Source organism: Bidens hawaiensis, unplaced genomic scaffold (assembly GCF_021521415.1).
Source record: "Bidens hawaiensis isolate Kalapana, Puna unplaced genomic scaffold, B.hawaiensis_p1.1 tig00032489_1, whole genome shotgun sequence".
Classification (NCBI taxonomy): domain Eukaryota; kingdom Viridiplantae; phylum Streptophyta; class Magnoliopsida; order Asterales; family Asteraceae; genus Bidens; species Bidens hawaiensis.
In genome coordinates this window covers 256,378-261,745 of record NW_027495549.1, presented here as the reverse complement: position 1 = coordinate 261,745, position 5,368 = coordinate 256,378, and positions in this window count along the sequence as shown.

Here is a 5,368-nt window from a genome sequence, read left to right as displayed (position 1 = left end):
TGAATAGCCCCATACTCAATTTTTTCGGGCTAACGGTGAACATACCCCTTTGGCCGTAGTAGCAAAATTTCGAACGGGCCACGGGAAAGCTCTAGGGACATCAAATCGATCCGATACTTTCGTAGGGTCATAAAATATTCGATGCAGGTCTCCAGGACCGAAAATATTGTCATTTTGGGTGAATAGCCCCATACTCAGTTTTTTCGGGCTGACGGTGAACAAACCCTTTTGGCCGTACAAGCAAAATTTCGAACTAGCCACGGGAATGCTCTAGGGATATCAAATCGATCCAATTTTTTCGTAGAGTCGTAAAATATTCGATGAAGGTCTCCAGACCGAAAATATTGTCTTTTTGGGTGAATAGCCACATACTCAGTTTTTTCGGGCTGACGGTGAACATACCTCTTTGGCCGTAGTAGCAAAATTTAGAACGGGCCACGAGAAAGCTACAGAGATATCTAATCAATCCGATTCTTTCGTAGGGTCATAAAATATTCGTTGCAGGTGTCCAGGACCTTAAATATTGTCTTTTTGGGTGAATAGCCCCATACTCAGTTTTTTCGGGAAGACGGTGAACATACCCCTTTGGCCGTAGTAGCAAAATTTCGAACGGGCCACGGGAAAGCTCTAGGGACATCAAATCGATCCGATACTTTCGTAGGGTCATAAAATATTCGATGCAGGTCTCCAAGACCGAATATATTGTCATTTTGGGTGAATAGCCCCATACTCAGTTTTTTCGGGCTGACGGTGAACAAACCCTTTTGGCCGTACAAGCAAAATTTCGAACTAGCCACGGAAAAGCCCTAGGGATATCAAATCGATCCAATTTTTTCGTAGAGTCGTAAAATATTCGATGAAGGTCTCCAGACCGAAAATATTGTCTTTTTGGGTGAATAGCCACATACTCAGTTTTTTCGGGCTGACGGTGAACATACCCCTTTGGCCGTAGTAGCAAAATTTGGAACGGGCCACGAGAAAGCTACAGAGATATCTAATCAATCCGATTCTTTCGTAGGGTCATAAAATATTCGTTGCAGGTGTCCAGGACCTTAAATATTGTCTTTTTGGGTGAATAGCCCCATACTCAGTTTTTTCGGGAAGACGGTGAACATACCCCTTTGGCCGTAGTAGCAAAATTTCGAACGGGCCACGGGAAAGCACTCGGGACATAAAATCTATCCGATACTTTCGTAGGGTCATAAAATATTCGATGTAGGTCTCCAGGACCGAAAATATTGTCATTTTGGGTGAATAGCCCCATACTCAGTTTTTTCGGGCTGACGGTGAACAAACTCTTTTGGCCGTAGTAGCAAAATTTCGAACTGGCCACGGGAAAGCTCTAGGGATATCAAATCGATCCAATTTTTTCGTAGAGTCATAAAATATTCGATACAGGTCTCCAGACCGAAAATATTGTCTTTTTGGGTGAATAGCCCTATACTCAGTTTTTTCGAGAAGACGGTGAACATACCACTTTGGCCGTAGTAGCAAAATTTCGAACGGGCCACGGGAATACTTTAGGGACATCAAAGTGATCTGATTCTTTCGAAGGGTAATAAAATATTCGATGCAGGTCTCCAGGACCGAAAATATGGTCTTTTTGGGTTAATTGTCCCATACTCAGTTTTTTCGAGCTGACGGTGAACATACCCCTTTGGCCGTAGTAGCAAAATTTCGGACGGGCCACGGGAAAGCACTCGGGACATAAAATCTATCCGATACTTTCGTAGGGTCATAAAATATTCGATGCAGGTCTCCAGGACCGAAAATATTGTCATTTTGGGAGAATAGCCCCATACTAAGTTTTTTCGGGCTGATGGTGAACATACCCCTTTGGCCATAGTAGCAAAATTTAGAACGGGCCACGGGAAAGCTTTAGGGACATCAAAGAGATCCGATTCTTCCGTAGGGTAGTAAAATATTTGATGCAGGTCTCTAGGACCGAAAATATGGTCATTTTGGGTGAATAGCCCCATACTCAGTTTTTTCGGGCTGACGGTGAACATACCCCTTTGGCCGTAGTAGCAAAATTTCGAACGGGCCACGGGAAAGCACTCGGGACATAAAATCTATCCGATACTTTGTAGGGTCATAAAATATTTGATGCAGGTCTCCAGGACCGAAAATATTGTCATTTTGGGTGAATAGCCCCATACTCAGTTTTTTCGGGCTGATGGTGAACATACCCCTTTGGCCGTAGTAGCAAAATTTTGAACGGGCCACGGGAAAGCACTCGGGACATAAAATCTATCCGATACTTTCGTAGGGTCATAAAATATTCGATGTAGGTCTCCAGGACCGAAAATATTGTCATTTTGGGTGAATAGGATGGTGAACATACCCCTTTGGCCATAGTAGCAAAATTTAGAACGGGCCACGGGAAAGCTTTAGGGACATCAAAGAGATCCGATTCTTCCGTAGGGTAGTTAAATATTTGATGCAGGTCTCTAGGACCGAAAATATGGTCATTTTGGGTGAATAGCCCCATACTCAGTTTTTTCGGGCTGACGGTGAACATACCCCTTTGGCCGTAGTAGCAAAATTTCGAACGGGCCACGGGAAAGCACTCGGGACATAAAATCTATCCGATTCTTTCGAAGGGTAATAAAATATTCGAAGTAGGTCTCCAGGACCGAAAATATGGTCATTTTTGGTGAATAGCCCCATACTCAGTTTTTCGGGCTGACGGTGAACATACCCCTTTTGGCCATAGTAGCAAAATTTCGAACGGGCCACGGGAAAGCTACAGGGACATCTAATCGATCCGATTCTTTCGTAGGGTCATAAAATATTCGATGCAGGTCTCCAGGACCGAAAATATGGTCATTTTGGGTGAATAGCTCCATACTCAGTTTTTTCGGGCTGACGGTGAACATACCCCTTTGGCCATAGTAGCAAACTTTCGAACGGGCTACGGGAAATCTACTGGGACATCAAAGCGATCCGATTTTTTCGTAGAGTCATAAAATATTCGATACAGGTCTCCAGACCGAAAATATAGTCATTTTGGGTGAATAGCCCTATACTCAGTTTTTTCGAGAAGACGGTGAACATACCACTTTGGCCGTAGTAGCAAAATTTCGAACGGGCCACGGGAATACTTTAGGGACATCAAAGTGATCTGATTCTTTCGAAGGGTAATAAAATATTCGATGCAGGTCTCCAGGACCGAAAATATGGTCTTTTTGGGTTAATTGTCCCATACTCAGTTTTTTCGAGCTGACGGTGAACATACCCCTTTGGCCGTAGTAGCAAAATTTCGGACGGGCCACGGGAAAGCACTCGGGACATAAAATCTATCCGATACTTTCGTAGGGTCATAAAATATTCGATGCAGGTCTCCAGGACCGAAAATATTGTCATTTTGGGAGAATAGCCCCATACTAAGTTTTTTCGGGCTGATGGTGAACATACCCCTTTGGCCATAGTAGCAAAATTTAGAACGGGCCACGGGAAAGCTTTAGGGACATCAAAGAGATCCGATTCTTCCGTAGGGTAGTAAAATATTTGATGCAGGTCTCTAGGACCGAAAATATGGTCATTTTGGGTGAATAGCCCCATACTCAGTTTTTTCGGGCTGACGGTGAACATACCCCTTTGGCCGTAGTAGCAAAATTTCGAACGGGCCACGGGAAAGCTCTAGGGACATCAAATCGATCCTATACTTTCGTAGGGTCATAAAATATTCGATGCAGGTCTCCAGGACCGAATATATTGTCATTTTGGGTGAATAGCCCCATACTCAGTTTTTTCGGGCTGACGGTGAACAAACCCTTTTGGCTGTACAAGCAAAATTTCGAACTAGCCACGGGAAAGCTCTAGGGATATCAAATCGATCCAATTTTTTCGTAGAGTCGTAAAATATTCGATGAAGGTCTCCAGACCGAAAATATTGTCTTTTTGGGTGAATAGCCACATACTCAGTTTTTTCGGGCTGACGGTGAACATACCCCTTTGGCCGTAGTAGCAAAATTTGGAACGGGCCACGAGAAAGCTACAGAGATATCTAATCAATCCGATTCTTTCGTAGGGTCATAAAATATTCGTTGCAGGTGTCCAGGACCTTAAATATTGTCTTTTTGGGTGAATAGCCCCATACTCAGTTTTTTCGGGAAGACGGTGAACATACCCCTTTGGCCGTAGTAGCAAAATTTCGAACGGGCCACGGGAAAGCTCTAGGGACATCAAATCGATCCGATACTTTCGTAGGGTCATAAAATATTCGATGCAGGTCTCCAAGACCGAATATATTGTCATTTTGGGTGAATAGCCCCATACTCAGTTTTTTCGGGCTGACGGTGAACAAACCCTTTTGGCCGTACAAGCAAAATTTCGAACTAGCCACGGAAAAGCCCTAGGGATATCAAATCGATCCAATTTTTTCGTAGAGTCGTAAAATATTCGATGAAGGTCTCCAGACCGAAAATATTGTCTTTTTGGGTGAATAGCCACATACTCAGTTTTTTCGGGCTGACGGTGAACATACCCCTTTGGCCGTAGTAGCAAAATTTGGAACGGGCCACGAGAAAGCTACAGAGATATCTAATCAATCCGATTCTTTCGTAGGGTCATAAAATATTCGTTGCAGGTGTCCAGGACCTTAAATATTGTCTTTTTGGGTGAATAGCCCCATACTCAGTTTTTTCGGGAAGACGGTGAACATACCCCTTTGGCCGTAGTAGCAAAATTTCGAACGGGCCACGGGAAAGCACTCGGGACATAAAATCTATCCGATACTTTCGTAGGGTCATAAAATATTCGATGTAGGTCTCCAGGACCGAAAATATTGTCATTTTGGGTGAATAGCCCCATACTCAGTTTTTTCGGGCTGACGGTGAACAAACTCTTTTGGCCGTAGTAGCAAAATTTCGAACTGGCCACGGGAAAGCTCTAGGGATATCAAATCGATCCAATTTTTTCGTAGAGTCATAAAATATTCGATACAGGTCTCCAGACCGAAAATATTGTCTTTTTGGGTGAATAGCCCTATACTCAGTTTTTTCGAGAAGACGGTGAACATACCACTTTGGCCGTAGTAGCAAAATTTCGAACGGGCCACGGGAATACTTTAGGGACATCAAAGTGATCTGATTCTTTCGAAGGGTAATAAAATATTCGATGCAGGTCTCCAGGACCGAAAATATGGTCTTTTTGGGTTAATTGTCCCATACTCAGTTTTTTCGAGCTGACGGTGAACATACCCCTTTGGCCGTAGTAGCAAAATTTCGGACGGGCCACGGGAAAGCACTCGGGACATAAAATCTATCCGATACTTTCGTAGGGTCATAAAATATTCGATGCAGGTCTCCAGGACCGAAAATATTGTCATTTTGGGAGAATAGCCCCATACTAAGTTTTTTCGGGC